General features: G+C 40.8%; 1 protein-coding gene across 1 annotated transcript in view; it reads right to left on the bottom strand.

Annotated features, from left to right (window-relative positions):
• The window catches only part of adgra1b (adhesion G protein-coupled receptor A1b), a 529,688-nt gene that overhangs the window by 472,007 nt on the left and 36,643 nt on the right, over positions 1 to 21,038 (bottom strand). The window lies entirely within an intron of this gene.

Here is a 21,038-nt window from a genome sequence, read left to right as displayed (position 1 = left end):
CTCTTACACATATACACATACACCACCACCCACCCCTCCCCCCCACCCCACACTCACAACCAAGTACAAACCCTCTCACAGGCTCATACTCCATCTCTCTCTCTCGCTCACACAAACACACACACATTTTACCAAGCTTTCACACACACTGTCTCATGTGCACACACATGCACACACAGACCCACACACACACGCACACAAAGACCCACACGCACACGCACACATAAAGGTCTATGGGGTGAATTTGTATTTGCAGAATTATATTTGCAGATACATTCTATTTTGCTCAAAAGATGCACAAACTGCAGACAGTTAATGAAGGTAGTCAATCTATGTAATATTTTGTAAATTCCACTTTGGAAATAGAACCAGTCTGACTCAAGATTGGGATACAGACAGACTCTGACCTCACACCTTTAATGCATTGTCTAGCTGAGATGCCACCTTTTGTTATAAAACCTTAAGTTATCTCGAGAAGGTGACTTAAAAGAAGTTCTGGGATTTACATATTAATGAATCAAAACCTGCAACCTATTATAAAAGATTAAAGACTTAACAATCCAGGTTTGTTCAATATATCATTTTAGTTTCATGACACTGTAATCTTTTGCTATAAATTCTGTGTCTGATGATCTTATACTCCACAACCAACTGATGTAGGAGCAGCGCTCTGAAAGCTAGTGCTTTCAAATACAGAGGATCCTTGATTATCCAAAGGACACGAGCAGGGAGTATTTCACTCAGTTCACTGAGTTCCGGATAATCGAATGCCGGATAGTTTAGCCAAGCATCAGGACCTTGCAATCTTGCCGAATAATCTGGTATTCGGATAATTAAATGTCGGATAATCAAGACTCCTCTGTAAACCTGTTGGACTGTAATCTGGTGTTGTGTGATTGAATTGAATTGAATTGAGTTGAATTTATTGTCACGTGTTACCGAGGCACAGTGAAAAGCTTTGCCTTGTCAGCAATACAGGTAGATCACAGAGTTAAGTAGCATAGATAAGTAAATAATAGGTAGACAGCGGCAAAAACAAAAACACAGGTACAGATGAATGTTAAGAGTTTGTGAGTCCATTCAATGTTCTAGCAACAGTAGGCTAGAAACTGTTTCGAAACCGGCTGGTGCGCGTGTTCAGGCTTCTGTATCTTCTCCCCGATGGTAAAGGTTGTAGAAAAGCATTGCCAGGGTGGGATAGATCTTTGAGAATGCTGGCTGCCTTTCCTTGACAGCGGACTTGGTAGATGGACTCTATAGATGGGAGGTTGGCTTTTGTAATTGTCCAGGTAAAGTTCACAAGTCTCCTTAACCATCTCCGATTATGTATGGCGTAGTTGCCATTCCAGGTAGTGATCCATCCAGACAGAATGCTCTCGATGGAGCACCTATAAAAATTAGCCAGGGTATTCGCCGTCATGCCATATTTCCTCAGCTGAGGAAGAAGAGACATTGTTGGGCTTTTGTAACCAGTGCGTCCACATGAAGAGTCGAAGAAAGTCTGTTGTGGATGACCACTCCCAGGAGCTTGACAATCTCCACTCATTCCACCGCTGCGCTGTTAATGTGTAGGGGGGGCATGAGTAACATCCTGCCGAAAGTCAATAATGAGTTCCTTGGTTTTGCCGGCATTGAGAGCTAGATCGTTTTCAGTGCATCATTTTTCCAGGTCTTCCACCTCCGTCTGTAATCTGTTTCATCACCATCTGAGATTTGACCGACTATGGTGGTGTTATCAGTGGCATTAATGGCACTGTAAATGGCATTAGTCTAGTATTTGGCAATGCAGTCATGGGTAAACAGTAAGTACAGTTGGGGGTTGAGTACACACCCCTGTGGGGTTCCAGTGTTGAATGTTAGTGAGAATGAAATATTGTTCCCAATCTTCACTGATTGTGGCCTGTGGGCAGGAAACTGGGGATCCAGTTGCAGAGAGTGGGGCTTAGTCCAAGATCACTAAGTTTAGTAATCAGTCTCGAGGGGATAATGGTGTTGAAGGCTGAATTGCAGTCAATGAATAGGATTCTTACGTAGCTGTTCTTGGTGTCAAGATGTTCTAGGGAGGAGTGAAGGACAAGTGATATGGCATCTGACATGGATCTGTTGGTCCGATAGGCAAATTGGAGTGGGTCAAGAGTAGTGGGGACACTGGAGTTGATTAATGTCATGACCAGCCTTTCATGACCACCGAAGTTAGTGCCACTGGGCAGTAGCCATTGAGACATGCTGCATGAACCTTCATAGGCACAGGGATGATGTTGGCCCTCTTGAAACAGGCAGGGCCAGCGGCCTGCTACAGGGAGAGATTGAAGATGTCTGAGAAGACCTCTGCCAGTTGATCTGCGCATGGTCTGAGTGCACAGCCTGGTTCTCCGTCAGTAAGCCTTAATTGTCACGTGCTCCCGAATGGGTGCAGTAAACAGTCTGCATTGTCATCCCTCAGTGCCATCTTATGTATAGGGCACCTATGTACAGATACTTCAAGTGTTGTTACAGAATTGAAATAGTCAAAGAAAAGAGTAGCTTGAAATACAGAGTTTAAAAAGTCCAGAATTATACAAAAAGTATCTTTAAAGTATTCAAGTTATTGTCCTTTTTCACAAAGGCGGGCCTGTCGGGCTTCAGAACACAAGGCCTCGCTGACTCCACATGTCTCTGGCCTCTGTCCAGGACTCACCTCCAGGACCCATCCACCCAGCCAGCCTAGACTCGCTCTGCTCCCCGCCTTGGGGTTTGGCCCACGACCCGACTCCCAGCTCGGCCTGGGCTCACTCTGCTCCCCACTACAGGCTCTGGCCCAGGACCCAGCTCGGCCTGGGCTTGCTGTACTCTCACTCTGGACTCCGGCCGCGACTCACTTCCTGCACTGGCCTGGACTCCAACTTGATTCCCATGCCAGGCTGGTCTTGACCTCCATACTCCACTCACTCCAGGTAGGGTAGTTTAACAGGTTAAAAGTTGGGGAGGGGCGGTGGGAGAAAGACTGCAGCAAAGATGGAAAGAAGAAAGAAAAAAAGAAAAGGAATTGGCGAGCAGAGGAACTCTGGCTGGAGTGTTTTACTCTGCTGCCACAACACTAATGCACAAGGCACTACACAGGAGGGAAGATTAAAGAACAAAAATGTATTGTGAATGGATCAAGAATGAAACGGCACAAATATAATTAGTAAAGGAGACAAGTGTGATAAGAGGAAAAATGCAGTGAGCGACTATAGATTGGAATGCACTGTTTGAGAGTGTCGTGAAAGCAGGTTCAACTGAGGCATTCAGAAGAGATTTAGATGCTTATTTGAAAGGGAACAATGTGCAAAGTTACATAGAGGAGTAAGAGAATGGTACTAGGTGAGGTGCTTATTCAGAGAGTGGGTGCAGACACAATGGGCCACTTGGCCTCCTAGACTGCAATAATTCTGTGGTTTGTAACATTGACTTACTTGATTCTATGTCTACAATCACACACTAGCTAGTCTTAGAGAATGAATTTCCCTTCTGTTACAGTTTAGGGTGGAGGTGACATGTGACACTTGCAAAGCAAGATGTGTGAAATGAATGCTACCCTGCATTATAAGGAAAGCTGCTATGCTAGTAAAGCCATGTGCTCAATCGATGTTCTTTTCTCTGGCCAATTGGGAATGAAATTTAGTTAGCTCTCAATGAAGAGAGAGCTTCAGTCACTTTAGCAGTGGACAGCAATCTGGGAATTTCTCCAAGATCACTTACAAACCCTGGTAATGTGGTCAGCATGCTGTTCTGAGGTTGGAGTTAACTACAGAAAGTTGCAGATTTCAATGGGGACAGTGTTACTGGAATTCACATATCATGCACGATTCCCTTCACTGAGGTTCTGCTTGGAGAATTGCTCCTTGTTGAGCATGTTTTCCTATTCCCTTTCCCCACCTCTTCTTCTTGAAGCTTCTCCTGCTCTGCATTGCCATTGTTCATTCATCAAGACATGCTGTATTTAAATGGCTACTTTTGACTGTAAGCAAATGATTTGAGCAAAAGTCTTGAATTCAGAAAATACTCCCTGCATTCCTACTAATGCTCCCTGAAGATTTTGTCAGCTTGAAACAATTTTAAAACACTGACGACTTATACACTTGAAGCAACAGTCAGAAGAAATTACCAGCAACTTTGTGTTAGTAGTTGATGATCCTTTTAAGTAACAGAGTTGTGACATTCTTTCTGCAGCTCAAGGCTTATTCACAAATGCAAGGTTTAAAAAAAGAGGGTGTTAGCTGGAGAGTTGAGCACCAAAATAACACTGCTGGCATAACCCACATCCCACATTAATTGAAGTTATAATTTGGTTGTTTCCAATGGGTATTAACCAAATGTGTGCCAAAGTTTTCACCAATATGGCAATGATGCAACTCCCTCCCCGCACCCCCCCCCCGCCCCCCCAGAATGTGTGTACAGTACAGACCTTTAATAAAACAGCACACATGGTGCCCACATTTCACAATGTCTACTTTTTTGCTTAAAGAAAGGTATTAAATAAAGATGTTGGAACGCTCCAAAGTATTAAGAACATTCCTCCGAATTTCAGGTATTTGAATGAGGTCACTTGACCCTTTTTCATGAAGTGTTATATGTTTGGGCATGAGTCCCATGGTAAAAATATATACCTACATGAGATCTGAATCAAGATAAATGGCAACATGTCCCAGTTATTTAACCTCTTACCACCCAACATAAACAAAAATGCAGCAATTCTGCAATAAATGAAATGCAACGCAATACTCACTCATGTAACCTCTTTCAAGTCAAATGTATATTTTTGTGTAATCTTGCTCAGTATTTTAAAATGTAGAATGTGCAGAAAAGATATTTTAGTTTACTGAATTTCAAACTGGAGAACAGAAAAATGCCAGATAGACAAACACAGTTTTTGAAGTAACAATGCGTTAAAACAGTAGAAAACATTCATAAAAGGAGGTCATTTAAATTGAATATATTAAAGAAACTCATCATCTTTCAGATATTGAGGACTAAAAAAGTAAAGTTGATATGCAAAGGGTTACTGTCTTTACTAAAATTATTATGTGAAACCTTCAATGCACATCATATATATGTCATTGGAGTTGTACAGTCAAAAGAAAGTATGTGATGCCATTTGTGATTAAAGTAACTGTACTTCTGGCTTCAACCCCTATCTGAACACGTTTCATGATCTTAACCAAAAAGTTTTTAATTTACATTTCTAGGTAATTGTTCACATAAACTGGCAGCATAATAAAAGAGGCCTATTTTTACATCATGCAAATTTTCTACTGTGCAAGCAGACCATTATAGTCTTGTCATGGAATCTGTTTAAGATGGATTTCACTAAAAATGCAAGGCATTTAATTATGGGCAATTTGTTGCCAATATGTAAGAAATTAGAGTTGCTAACTTATCCAATGCAACAGCTTGTATTAATATCTCTTACTGTTTGGTTCATTGTCCTGGTTCATTGTCCAGTCTGCACTCAGTTATCTAATCTCAGTTGCTAACAGTAGACGCGATATAATTTGTGTCAGAGTGGAAGAAACTATTGTCCTCATCCAGCAACTGCCAGTGATTCAGGTTTGTTTACAATGTTCTCCATTGTGTCACAGCATGTCAACACCCTCAGAACAAATAGGAAAAGAAGGGAAGTAAATGATGGAGCGCTTCTAATTTGATTCAACTTGTTGAATAGTACTATGTGGTACAGAGAGTGCCCATTTGGCTCAAAGAGCTAACACCCATAACCTTTGCATTACGGCATGACAAAGATGAAGATTTCAAAATGGACTTTACCGATGGTGCAAGCTCAATGCTTTAGATTTTTTTCTTGTGTTTCCAAATAATTATTATCACAGATTTCTGTTAGACTTAATTTATGTTCCAGCTCCAAAGAAATGTTATGACTTGGCAATATTTAATTCAATGTGGTGCATTGTTAACTTCTCAAAAAGTCATTCAAATTTCTCATCCTCCATTTAAAATAGTCAATAAGAAACTTATTCTAAAACTGTACATTGGCTGCTGATACAATGGGTATCCTGTTCACTTTCCGTGCACCATCTATTTTGGAACAGAAAAGCAGGATAATAAGTATTTGCAGGGGCAGTAATGCCAATTTAGTAGTTGTTCTCATAACTAAAATAAGCTGAGGACATAATGCATTAGGTCCTGCAACACCTTTCAAGTGTGTGTGTATGAGTGTGTGCACGTGTGCGTGTGAGAGGGGGAGAAGAGAGAGAGAGAGAAAGAGAGAGAGAGAGGGACAGGTGAACACTGACAAAGACCTTCCAATGCCAGCAATACAGAATTAATCTGTGTGGATATATGGAAATCAGCTTAACGGTCTTCCTGGTGCACAATTATTTTCTCATCATTAATTTGATCATAGATGAGCATAGGAAGCAGTGTCAACTATTTGCATAATGCATGGCACCTACTTGCCAAGATTCCTTCAATAGTGTTACGATTGTATATGCTTTCATAGAAATGTAAACTGGGGAGGATGGAAGTTTGGATCATGCCACATTGCACAGAATAACCAGTTGCCCCTTTTCAATTCAAGCATTAAAAGTGGAATATGTGTTGTTCACTTATTGGTTACACAAGATCATGTAACTTTTGGAAAAGCTAGATTTGATAACTTTGTGAGTCAAGGTAGCAGCAGGTGTCTTCAGGTTGAAAATCTGCCCATCAACAGCTTTTTTAAGATAGTTAAGCTGTAGTTTGCCACAGAACTGTGAAACGAGAGTTGCACTCAAACTGCTAGAAAATCTGCAGGCCAAGACACACAGCTCTCTCTCTCTCTTCCCCTTTCCTCCCCCCTTTGAGACTAGAAGAAGGACAGCATTCAAAAGATAGGAAAAAGAACTTCCAACTCAAGCAGAGAATTATGTTTAACAGATTGGCTAAACAACTGAAAGCCTCCTTTTCTTTTCTTATTTGTTGTTACATGTACTAACATACAGTGAAAAGTGTTGTTTTGTGTGCTTTACAGGCAAATCGTGCCAAACAAAAATGCATCAGGGTAGCAGAAGACAGTGTCACAGCCACAGGGAAGAGAGGGATCAGAGTTAATATTTGAAAGGTCCATTTAAAAGTCTGATAAGAGCGGGGAAGAAGCTATTCTTGAGTATATTGTCACACGTATTTGAATTTTTATACCTTCTGCGGTGGACAACAGCATGATATCATTGCCAAAAATTAAAAAACTGTGAGGAAGACACCTCATTCCACTGATGTGGTTTGGATTCTTGATTCACAGAATTTATTCCTTTTTCTCCACCTTTTCTGTTTCCACAGAACTGTCTTTGTCATGGTCATCCTATTTGTGGATGAAGGTGTTTGTGTTGGGATTTAAATGGAATATAGTTTAAGGCTGTATATTAGTAATTAATTATTCATGTTGTCACCTTTAAAAGATAAGTTTGTTTATTACAAGTTTCGATTCCTTGCTTCTTGATTAAACCTATTGTGATTTCTTTTATTTTAGATCTGCCCAAAGCCAGACAAATTTACAATCTTAGGGATTCACTTGGTTATTCATACATTTGCAATGGCTTGTGGAAAAATGGGGTTTGAGTACCGGCACACTTTGCACCAAGTCTGTGACAACAGCACTTTACAAATCCGCAGCCTGTAGCACCGTGTAGAATAGGGCAGCGGACAAATCGGAACACAATCAAGTTCTCCACAAGCCACTCGCCAGCTGGGAATTATAATTCCGCTTACGTCACCGTCAATGGGTCAAAAAACCCTCCTAACAGCACAGTTGGGGGTGCCCACAAAACATGGATTAAAACTGACCATCACCTTCTCAAGGGAGACTAGACACAGTCAACAAACACTGGTCTGGTGCCTGATGCTTACAACCCATGTACAGGAATAAAAAAGTGAGTCAGAAAGTCACCACCTAAAGAATTAATGCTGGTTAAAAAACAGATTGATGATTGGCAGAAAATAAATTGACAAAATATACAAAGTTACAAGAAATGGGTAATAGGTACTGCTTTGCTAATGTAGACTTCAGAAATTTGGTGAAGATAGCAAAAGATGAGTGACTATGACTGCTCCATTTGAGAGTTTAATTCATCACATACCATGATGGTATGACAGTGCTGTAGACAAGGCAATTCAACTTCCAATGGTCAACTTCTGTTTCTAGCTTTGAGTCACATCTGAAATTAATCCTGTCATATCTACAATGACGAAATAGTTTGGGATCTGAAGGCCAATCAGGCCATCTTAAATTGAACCATTTAGAGTAATCCTACACACGTCCCGTTGCTGCATTTAATTGTTTCCTAAAATGTTCCAGGCTTTATGCTTCTACATTGCATTTGAAAGCTTATAAGGTGTTGATCACTCTCTCCTAACACCAATCCTAAATTTACCTCCACCTAGTATTCCTTATTCAGCACCCACAACCTAACTTGTCAGAATCTCCACTTCCAAGCTGAAAGGCCCAAATCTATCTTTTTGCATAGTCGAGAGTGTGCAGGAAATGCACATCAGGTCAGGCAGCAGATGAGGAGCAGGAAAATCAATGTTTCGGGCATAAGCCCTTCATTGGGAATGAGGTTTGTGGGCTGGGGGGAGGCTGAGAGATAAATGGGAGGAGGTTGGGATTTGGAGGAAGGTAGCTGGGAATGTGATAGGTAAATGAAGGTGAAGGTAAAGGTGATAGGTTGGAGAGGAAGGTGGAGCGAAGGGTGGGAAGGAAGATGGACAGGTCAAGAGGGCGGTGCAGAGTTGGAGGCTTGGGACTGGGATAATGTGGGGGGGAGGGGAAATGAGGAAACCAGTGAAATCCACATTAATCCCATGTGGTTGCAGTGTCCCAAGTGGAAGATGAGGTGTTCTTCCTCCAGGCATCAGGTGGTTAGGGTTTGGCGATGGTGGAAGCCCAGGACCTGTATGTCCTTGGTGGAGAGGGAGTGGGTTGGTTGGTGTGGGTGTCCCAGAGATGTTCTCTAAAACAATCCACAAGTTGGCGTCCTGTCTCCCCGATGTAGACATGACATTGGGTGCAATGGATACAATAGATGATATTTGTGGAGGTACAGGTAAATTGTCGGATGTGGAAGGATCCTTTGGGGCCTTGGATGGAGGTGAGGGGGGAGGTGTGGGCACAGGTTTTGCACTTCTTGCATTGGCAAGGGAAGGTGCCAGGAGTGGGGTCTGGGCTGGTGGAGGGTGTGGATCTGCCAAGGGAGTCATGGGGGGAATGGGCTCTCCAAAACCCAGATATGGGTGGGGAGGGACATATATCTCGAGTTGTAGTGTCTATTTGTAGGTGGTGGAAGTGGCAGAGGATGATGTGATGTATCCAGAGGTTGGTGGGGTGGAAAGTGAGGACCAGAGGGATTTTGTCCTTGTTGTGATTGGAGTTATGGGGTTCAAGGATGGAGGTGCGGGAAGTGGAGGAGATGCGCTGGAGGGCATCGTCGACCATGTGGGGGGGGAAATTGCAATCTTTGAAGAAGGAAGCCACCTGGGATGTTCTATGGCAGAACTGGTCCTCCCGGGAGCAGATACAGCGGAGGTGTAGGAATTGGGAATAAGGGATGGCATTTTACAGGAGGCAGGGTGGGAGGAGGCATAGTCCAGATAGCTGTGGGAGTCGTTGGGTTTGAGTAGATGTTCGTGATTCATCGGTCACTGGAGATGGAGATGGATAGGTCCAGGAAGGGGAGGTGTCCGAGATGGTCCAGGTGAATTTGTGATTGGGGTGGAAGGTGTTGGTGAAGTTGATGAACTATTCAACCTCCTCGTGGGAGCAGAGGTACCGCCAATGCAGTCATCGATACAGCAGAGGAACAGGTGGGGAGTGGTGCTGGTATAGCTGTGGGAAATGTACTGTTCCTGATAATATAAAACAATATCGTGGCTGTGTTCTGCACTGCCTCCATTAAGTGAATGACTCTCTTGTTTATCAGTGACCAGAGACACAGTGACCAGTATTCTGTACAGTTTGATCACTCAGTTCCTCTGGATTGTATTGCCTTTTGTTGTTTGCTGATCTGCATTGATTAGATATGTTGATCATCATAATGGAACAAACTGTAGGACCAAATAAAATTAGTTTTTCAATCATGCATGAACTGGGTGGTGGATAGTCAACATGACAGGAAGTAACATAAAACCATTCCAAGGAAAGACACAATTTTTTTTTGCATTTTCCATTTTCCAGCCTGTGTTTCTGCATTGCCTGATAACACAAACTGCATTTCAAGCTTTTGCACTTCACTGAACATTCTCTTCCATTCTTACCTCTGCTGTATCTGCTCCCAGGAGGACCACTTCCATGCTTACATACTCATCACATCAGATATCTTTAATAATTTGGGGAAAAGACTAATTGACGGAAGTAGGTCTGGATTTATATCCCTTGGGCTAGTAGCAGGTGTCTGGAAAATCCATGGCTTCACGTACCTGCATGTGAAAAAGCTCCTGCAAAGACACAATCCCCATTGCCAGGGACTGCATCCAGGCCTGCTGACTCAGAGAAGGGGTTGGAGACAGCAACAGGTGCTCAAGTGGGCTGTTCAAATGCCTGCTCTGGTGTGTGGAAAGTGAACCTAGCCCTTCCCCTTCACACACCCTGCCATGCTCCACCTATAGTATTTCAGCTGTTTTAACAGAGGAATGGATATCTGGTCTCTCAGCCAAGAATGCGTAATGAGGCTTGGCTAAAAGCACAGAAAACATTTGCGTGCTTAAATATATGCGCCACAGGGAACATTAACAGCTCCAGCTCTCTGATATTTGTTATCAATGACACAACATTTGTGTCCATGAGGTTAAGAGTTTTCAAGTGCTTGTAGGTTCTGCTACTGATGTTTTAATGGGTCTGAATGATTGACATTCCATTGTTAAGTCGGAAATGAACATTTTTGAGCATTGTGAAATAGAATGAATGACTTACTGTTTTAAATTTTATTTTAAGACATCCTGTTGACACTATAAGGTTAAATCATTCTATAGAATATAGTAGGTCACATGGCATCAGGCAGCATAACCTGGCACTGGGGATTTGAACAACCACAGAAGCAGGTGGAGGGCAAAGCCTGGCATTGAGCATGACGGCAAATAGGACTGAGTGGAGGAACATAACCTGGCATGGGGGCATAAGGAGGACATTTTTATCTCATCTTTCAAAAATCTCCCTCATTCAGACTGTGGTTCACAGCACCTGAGGTGCCATGAAACATGACTCTTTAAAAACCTTTGGCAAACTCCATTAAATCTGCTGAGATATAGGATGCCTGTCCTGCATTTTACAATGGCCAGAGAGTCATTCGTCCAATATAGACGGGAGCTGCACATGGAGCACCTGTGCAATCCCCATCAAAGCAAAACCTGATAGAATTGACAGAGAAATTGAAGATTTCACTGGACAATTCCTCTTCACTTGGATATGTCTCTATCCAAACATTTCCACTTAAATTGAAGAATTCAGAAGGTTCCAGTGAAATAGTAAAATAGTTACTCAGCAAACGTTAGACTATTAAATGCAATGTCTAACTCCTTAATAATTATCCAACTGACTCCATTCTACCTGATTCCAGACCACTCAAATCTTCCCCCTGATAGATCTGTCAGAATGGAAGTAAAGCTCCTCATTTGTGAAAGAGCCCTGATCAGAAATGCCTGCAGTTTCAAAGTTGAAACAAGTTCCTCAGTTAATTTTTGTTGAACTAATTGACAATAATACAATAGAGTGAAAATGGAATAGGGGTGGTGGTGCTGTAAGAGGTTTCAAGTGGACCAAAAGGAGGGGGCTGGAAAAGGAACGACTATTTCAGTGGTGCTCAGGTGAGTGTAAACATGCAATGAATTAGAATGAAAAGCTAATGTCACCTGTCAAATGTAAAAGTAATAAAAGAGCAAACGTATAAAAAATGTATAAAAGTTATTTTTTATTTTTTGATAATAGATTGATTGCAGTTCTCATTAAAATGGATTTTTGCACAAGTTATATTTTGTCATTTTTAATGTAATTGCAATGCATCAGGGTGTATGGTACAAGTGTTGAACAATTCAAATAAATAACAGGCAAGTGCTGTAAGCATTATAATCTAGGATCTCCAACAAACTTACAGGACCTGCGCACACATTCACATGAGAAGCACTTTCCAAGTAATCAACTACAGAACCTGAGTAGTTTCTGAACATTTTAACAATCTATTAACGCATAAAAGATTTCCTTCATAATTGCAGCATGTTCATTTGACAGAACATGATTCCTGGTGAAATCTTCAACACTTCTGATTTGGAGACGCTGGTGTTGGACTGGGGTGGACAAAGTTAAAAATCACACAAGACCAGGTTACAATCCAACAGGTTTGTTTGGAAGCACTAGCTTTCGGAGCGCTGCTCCTTCATCAGGTGGTTGTGGAGAATAAGATTGTAAGATACAGAATTTATAGTAAAAGTTTACAGTGTGCTGTAACTGAAATTATATATTGGAAAAGATCTGGATTGTTTGTTAAGTCTCTCATCTTTTAGAATGACCATATTGGTTTCAATTCTTTTATATGTAAATCACGAAACTGCTTTTTTAAAGTTACATTCTCAAGTGAACTTTAACAATTGGTACAATACAGTATTGTTAAAGTTCACTTGAGAATGTAACTTGAAAAAAAGTTTTGTGATTTACATATAAAAGAATTGAAACCAATATGGTCATTCTAAAAGATGAGAGATCTTTTCCAATATATAACTTCAGTTACAGCACACTGTAAACTTTTGCTATAAATTCCGTATCTTACAATCTTATTCTCCACAACCACCTGATGAAGGAGCAGCGCTCCGAAAGCTAGTGCTTCCAATTAAACCTGTTGGACTATAACCTGGTCTTGTGTGATTTTTATCTTCAGCATTTCTGCAAGTTAACGTGGACACTACATGTCTGATGTTAATGATCAAAATAGGAGAACTCTCATTTTTGCCTTTTATAGATTTGGAACATCATTGCTGACAGGGCTGAAAAATTACCAAATCAACCACAGAATTTGGAAATGTTATTTGGATGCAGAAGTGCTGATATTCAATTCAGAAATTAATCAATGGTATTCAAGTCACAACAACTTTCTGATTTGCATAATATACCAGCAGCTGAAATTAAACTGAGTTTTTCTCTCAGCATTTTATATACTTTTTCTTGTTCTAGTCCCACATCATTATTTGCCACTTCTAGACTATACTGCTTTTGTACATTTTATGACATTGCCATGGGGACTAATTTTCCAATACAACAATTCTTCTGTGTTGTGCAAATGAAATATTGCCAGCCAACATTAGTGAACTTAAAATTGTTTACTATAATTGTTCCATTAGTATTCTAAGCATGTACTCTCCTTACACACTTTAAAACAGGAGAGAATAAATCTTATGCATTGTTTTAGTTGCTCGAGGCAGAATATTTATGTATATAAGATAACAAAAAGCAAGCAAGGTTCTACAAAGCAGCATTTAAATTAAATAGTTTGTATGTCATGAAGTGAAAGAGAGAAGCTCAAGTGGTCTCCGCATGACAAAAAAAACACCATAATTGAGTCATTGTCTAATAACCTATTTATAGCAGCAAATGGAAGCCAAATAAAGACATAATTTGGCTTCTGTTTACAACTATAAGTCTGACAATTTGTAAAATCTCAGCTGTTTAAAAACCCCTTGAGCTTCTGAAAGCTGAAGTTGTCACAAGTGTCATCTGGCCCAAATCATATTACTCATCTGGTACTGCTGCTTCAATTGTTCTTGTCGAAAACTTGGTATATTGTGCTGCTATGCCATAGCACTTGGAAAGTGCACTGCAAAATTAACTGGGACCTATGCAATTTGTTTTAATGACAATATTAACATCTGTATGATATAAGGCCCTTATGCACAAATGTGCACACTATTACCATCAAACCCAGAATGCGAACTGTTTCCACGAGCATTAAATAGCATCAAAACTTCAAGCTGTAAAATGGGTTTGTCAACTTTTCTTAAAAAAATGCTTGTAATGTTTTTATTTGAGAAGTTTCTTTGCTTTTTTAAAATCAAAACACTAACCCATTTAAAACACTGCCTCAATTAAAACAGAGAAAACAGGAATTATACAAAAACAAATTAAACATAGACAATATCCAGAGATCCAGAGTCTAATTTCAGGCATTATGTATCTTCCAAACACCTTAAATTATGCTGCTAATTTGGAATAGCATGATGAAGTGTAAAATATATTACCATCAGGTATAGTAATCAGTTATAAATTACCACTTCCATCACTTTCTAAACATATTTATGTATAGAATTAATTTATTTTGCACGCAGGAAAACAAATAAGCTGGTGCCCTTCAAAGTTTCTAATGTGAGGTAACCTGTTGGTACTTTGTTAATTTGTAAATCATTGCTGCCTTCTGCAGCCTACTGTAACCCAGAACTGTAGGGATAAGAGTAAATCCATCAACTAAGCAGAAAATGCAACAAGAAACAAAGAACTTCCAACTGAACTAAAGATATGACCTATTAATATGACCTATTCTGGGTTACAGAATGACACATACCAACCAGTTTCAGACAGTCCAGGTCAAGCTGAACAGAATATTAATGCAACTTGTCAGTTTGAGAGCAGCAACGCAGCATTTCCCAATACTTTAAATTCAGTTTTTCTGCTGTCCTGCCAGCAAAGCTTTATTCAGAGAATGCCAGGGCTGACAGTGTTTACTTATGAGGACAGATTAGCTAAACTGGGGTCATTTTTTGTTAGAGTGGGCTATGAAGAGATCTGATAGATATGTTCAAAACTATCACGGGCTTTACTGAGGTAAAAAGGTGACAAAAAAAATCCACTGACAGACAGCCATGCGAGGGCATGAGTTCTTCACACAGAGAACAAAAGGAATGTTTCATGAATTTCATTTTGAAACAAATATACCAGAAACGGCAAGATAAATTAAAGCAATGATGATTCTGAACAGCAAATAAAGATTTTAAACAGATAAATTTTAAAGGGATATGTACAAAGGGCTAGCCTGGTACTGAGATCCTTTATAGCTGGCAGTGGTGGTGGTTGTTGGGAGGGCGTGGGGGTGGTTGTTGTGGTGGTGGTAGTGGTGGTGAATTGACCAATGAGTACCATATTTTTTTCTGACAGTCTATGGTCAAACATTAGCAATTACTCACAGCCGTTTCAAATTACTACCAGAATAAAGAATTGAGTTATCTTAAAGTATCAGTAACAGAATCCCCAACTGCCCCAAACAATTTACAGTACAGCTCTTTATTGTACCATAGTTATATGCTTGACTTTGGGCAGAATCATCCCAGCCTTTAGTGGCATGGGCAATGGTCAGGTACTTGGGAGAATGCAGCAAGAATGAAAAATTTAGTTTCTCCACCTTCAGAAAAAAATTCTGATTTCGCCTTTAGGTTTTGAATGCTCGTTAAGAATCTCACTCGCAAGTGGTGAGGATCCTATTTGTATGTATAATCTTTTTTTTAACTCATTCATGAGATGCGGGCATCACTGGCTGGGTGAGCATTTATTATTCAACCCTAATTACCCTGTGGGCAGATAGGACTCAACCACTTTGCTAAGCGTGTGGAGTCTTGTGTAGGTCAGACAGAGTGGGGTTGACCAATTTCCTTGGCCAATGGCCAAAGAAAATGAATAAACTAGATGGGTTTTAGGACAATCAACAGTAGTGGTATGGTCACCACTGGGGCAGCCTTTTATTCCAGATTTTTATTGAATTCCAATTCCACCATCCGCAGTGATGGGATATAAAACCATGCTGATCCATCCTCAACTGCAAAATGTTCCTGAGAACACCCTCCAAAGCCCATCATCATCCCTATACCCCCACAATATTTGCTCCCACCACATGAATCACATATCTTAATTGTTAGTGGCTGCTTAGTTGGGGTCAGATGATTGGACATCTGATAGGAGACTGGACATTAAAATATCAGGTCTAATGTGGAGGAGGGTTGGATATTTAGTTGCCAGCATTAAAAGGTCACTGTACTCCCTCTGGACTATAAGGGTGGTCCTTTATTAGGCAGATACAACCAGTTGTGCTTTAATGTGAGGGTCATTATGCCTCAGGCAAGAGGAGAGGTTAAGATGGAGAGTCCTTCATGGTAACCTCAGCCAGTGCGGGAATTGAGCCCAGGCTGTTGGCATCACTCTGCAGTAAGACATCAACAGGAGAATCCAAGGCATTGATCGTTTCAACCTGGGACTGATAAATGACTTGTGAAAAGGGTAGAAATAAGTAAGGAAAAAGACCTTGCAGGAATGAATAACATAAAATAAGGAAGACTTCAGGAATCCTCATCTCAAACATTTCTACCTAAATTTGAAAGAGAGGCAGGAACATTTCAAGCCTGTAAGAAGTTTCAGCAGATTGTTTAAGATGGTTGCTGCCAATGGGTACATCACTTAAAGTCTTATATCTAATGATCTACATAGAGCTCGTTGAGTTGAAGCATTTGTATTTGCCCTCTGTTAGATATCTGACAAGCGCATCTTAATTTTTCCTGAAAAACTATATCATTGCACGTCATGTAATTTTGACTGGGATTATTTCCTGCATTATCTGCAAGAAATTGGCACGAGAAATGCTCATAATTCAACACTTTCCTGGATTCACTATTCCATTAGCATTTTCCATGAATCATACTGAGTCAACCAAACACAACAAATGCACATAATAAAGGAAGATAGATTTTAAGATCAACTCTTATGTGCAGATCATATTCTTGGCAATGAGTTTAATACTGTAGCTTATGACCCACTTATGGTTCATGGACAGCTTAGAAGATCATCAGTATGCTTTGATTGAATTACTGCGTCCTGTTTGCTGCCAACCCTTTATTACTTTCTGACACACAATCAATAAAAGGAATCATAATATAATGTTTACTTTTATAATAAAAACAGATTAATAGTAAGGAAAACGTAATCAAAAATTAAAGGTTCTGTGGGAGAATTAAACTTGTTTGCTGTTCCTTTCTGAGTCTTATTATTAAGGAGGTAAATTGTTCAGAAAAAAAATCAAAGTTTGGGCGGCACGGTGGCACAGTGGTTAGCACTGCTGCCTCACAGCGCCAGAGACCCGGGTTCAATTCCCGCCTCAGGCGACTGACTGTGTGGAGTTTGCACGTTCTCCCCGTGTCTGCGTGGGTTTCCTCCGGGTGCTCCGGTTTCCTCCCACAGTCCAAAGATGTGCAGGGTCAGGTGAATTGGCCATACTAAATTGCCCATAGTGTTAGGTAAGGGGTAAATGTAGGGGTATGGGTGGGTTTCGCTTCGGCGGGTCGGTGTGGACTTTTGGGCCGAAGGGCCTGTTTCCACACTGTAATCTAATCTAATCATTTGAAAATGGCACTAATAAAATCTTCAGGATTAGCTTGCCAGATCAACATAAGATATGAACCAAATTTAAACGATCACTTTGTCATTAAATTTTAAATGGCTGAGAGAACTTCTTCAACTGACACCAAGAGATCAAAATTCTACAGGTGTTGTTGCAAACCAAAATGTAAGGGGAGGAGTTTGTGTGATGATATTGCTGCTGGCCATGTAAACAGAGACCCAGGTAATGTGCTGGGGACCTAAGTTTGAACCGCATCATGGCAAATGATGGAATTTGAATTCAATTAAATTTGGAAATAAAGGTCTAATTTTGACTGTAAAACCTAGGGTGAAGGTGATGGTGCCATGGTAGTGACACTGGGGTAGTGATCCAGAATCCCAGGCTAATATGCCAGGCCATGAGATTGCAGATTGTGTTGGAGTACAGTTCATCTGCTACTGATGGCCCACTGCAACTCATGGGTGCCCAGGCTTGCATTGCTCAATCTCTTGAAGTCTAACCCATTTAGCATGGTGATAGTGCCACACAATATGAAGGAAAGTTTCCTCAGGCAATGGTTATCTCCAATAAGAGAGAATGCTCCTACCACAACCTGATATTCGATAACATTATCATCACTGAATCCCTCACTATCAACATCTTGGAATTATCATTGATCAGAAGCTGAACTGGACTAAGCCATAGTAATACTGCGACTACCAAAGAAGATCAGGGGCAGTGTGTAACTCATCTCCTCACGCTCAAAGCTTACCCATTATCTACAAGGCACAATTCAGAAGTGTAATGGAATACTCCCCGCTTGCCTGGATGACTGCAGCTCCAATAACCTTCAAAAGGATTGAGACCATTCAGGACAAAGCAACCTCCTTAATTTGCACCATATTTACAATCTCCCCGCCCCCCCCCCCCCATCCCCCCCCATCCCCACCACCACCAACACTATGGTTGTGAACTGTCTACATGATGCACTGCTAAAATTCACCAACAGTCCTTAGACAGCAACTTCCAAACCCACAGGCATTACCATACAGAAGGACAATGATTGCAGACATAGTGGATTGCCTTTACCTGCAAATTTCCCTATAAGCCGCTCTCCATCCTGGCTTGGAAATATATTGCCAAACCTTCAGTGCTGCTGGGTCAAAATCTTGGAACTCCCTCCTTAACGGTTTTATGGGTGTAGAAACACCAAATGGAATGCGGCAAATCAAGAATGCGGCTCATCGCTACCAAGGACAACTGAAGAAAGATCGGGGGTGGGGAGGGGAGAGAGCAATAAATGCTAGCGCAGCCAACGATGCCCATATTCTATGAACAATTGTTTTAAAAATGCACTATTTTACTGGCAATATTCCTGAAGAAAATCCATTCAAAATGTAAAAATTCTCTTAAGGTCGAAGTTAAGGTGTAATATCCACTTAGCAAGAGTAGAATCTATGGGTTGAAGTTTCCTAGCTCCTGAACAATATGAGAAATGGATTGTTTGGTGGGGAAAAATGGCAAGATTAGAAAAATAAGATTCTCAACATCATGAAAAGAAAGCCCAATTTTTCACCAAAGTTTGAATGTAGAGATGAGAATCTCTCCTAAATGTAGCAAGATGCCAATGCACATGTATTAATTTACCAATATTACTTAGTCTCATCTCATTGATGTGCAGTTTGCCATTCTCCCACATGTCAGAGAGAAACTAGATGGTGACAACTCTTGACATGAATGTCAGAGCTAGTACCCAGCAGACCCAGCTCACGACTTGCTCCCCCAGAACTCCATCTTGTCCAGCCGTCCCCAACATCCCAGAGTATGATCCCCTGTCCTTAAAGGTTACCAATGGATATGCACCAATCTCACCGTCTCTTCATGGCGCATCTCCAGCTCACTTATAATAGTTTTCAGTTTAACGTTGCACTGTAGATGCTTTGTGTTGCTGCTGTCAGGCATCTATCTCAATCAACAAGAGGAGATGCATCTTAGGGTTCTTTGCTTGCTCTCTGAGTGTTCACTCAGTCTACACTGACTTGGATGCTCTCAGCATCTCTTTCTTGCCTTGCCATGCCTTTTTGCAGATTGCTGAATCGTTCAGAACCTACAGAATAACAGTATTTCCTGTTCTACCTTGATTCTTAGCACAGGAACAAAGCCAGGCTGAATGTCATTTTGCCAGCAGTGATCAGCAAGGGTTGAACCTGTTGCTTTGTGGCACCATGCCATATCAATACCACACCTACAGCATGTGCTAGCAGCTTACAAGGCAAATATATTGCATATGTTTCAGCCAGATGGCCACACCTGAAAATCTAAGGTGAGTAGTCTTCAGTCAAGTCAAGGGAGTCTATCGTCAGTCCAAGGCGATTGGCATAGTAAATCAAAGGCATTGTCCATTAGTAGTCTAGGCACTTTAACATGCTTCAATGAATCAGGGTTAAGTGTTCTTACAATATGGGGAGTGAGCCAAGGCAGTATTGAACAATGCAAAGATGTCATGTTACATTATATATTAGGGATAGTGCAGCAGTCTTTAGACAAGTTTAAAATGGCACTAAGGACAAGTAGCCTGTGCAGTTTGATTCTTGTAGCTGCAGTTACTATGATAGCTGATCAGGCAGGTGAGGGTGTAAAGAAGCAATCGGTATACGAACATGAGCTTCTATTTCCAGTAAAGTATTATTTGTGCCACCTATATCCCCTCAGAAGCGTTGCTTCTCATTCCTTCCCACTGTGTGTGTTCGATTAAAAGCTGTTCATGGTTACCAATGACTGACCTGGTGCACAGCTGGGTTTTCAAACTGGCACTGGCAGCAGAAATCCCAGAAGGTCCTAGCTTTGGCAAGCATTTCAACTGCTGGTGAGTGCAAAATAGCAGGACAGCAGCAATAAAGAGTCATGGTACACATATAATGAAGTGAGCTGCAGAGAACTGCATGAAATAACTTGCTAGAGCTCACTGAGAGAAACCTCTATAAAACTCTTGAAATGGACGTTTAATTGATTTTTTGCAGAACTCAGCCTCGTGAGAATGATACACTTTACATATGATGTAACAAAACAAATGGAGACCCATTTGTAAAATGCATAGTTATGATTCCACTGTTAGCCTTGCACAAATCAAATCTCACCCTCAGGCTTTATATGATTTCTTCCATTTTAACTTTAACATCTTACAAAGTCAAGACACTGTCTTCCCATTCAAAATAGGATGCAGGACAGAAACAGCAAGAAAGCAATTAATTAAGTGGAAGATCAAGATTAATAATTATTTTTCTGTACTTCCCACAAGTTGGTTGCAGGGTTAGATGCCAAGAGGACCACAGGAGTGCCAAATAATGATTTTTCTTCAGTGCACTTGCAAAGGCAGCACAAGTGAAATCAGCAACTTCCCGTGAATGCAAACCCACATTCTTATCACTGCAGGGCACCCCATTAAAGTGTTCAGTCACTGGGTGATTTTGGTATATTCTATCGAGTTATTTATATTGCATGAGAAACTGGGACATATGCTTTGGATTCTTTAAAAGTATAAAAGTAAGAAGTAAAGTGAAAATTGTCCTTGAACCTCACATTATTTATGTTGTGTACATTATTGCTAGCCAGTAGCATTCATATTGCAAAGCCACTGTTCCTACGAGTTATTCCATATTCTATGAAGTGTGTCAAGGAACCAATTAGTGTTAAACCATT

This window comes from Chiloscyllium plagiosum, unplaced genomic scaffold (assembly GCF_037043375.1).
Source record: "Chiloscyllium plagiosum isolate Xiang-an unplaced genomic scaffold, Cpla_swu_hap1 HiC_scaffold_22, whole genome shotgun sequence".
NCBI classification, from domain to species: Eukaryota; Metazoa; Chordata; class Chondrichthyes; order Orectolobiformes; family Hemiscylliidae; genus Chiloscyllium; species Chiloscyllium plagiosum.
The sequence above is the reverse complement of the archived record's forward strand: the minus strand, read 5'-3'. Positions and strand labels throughout refer to the sequence as shown.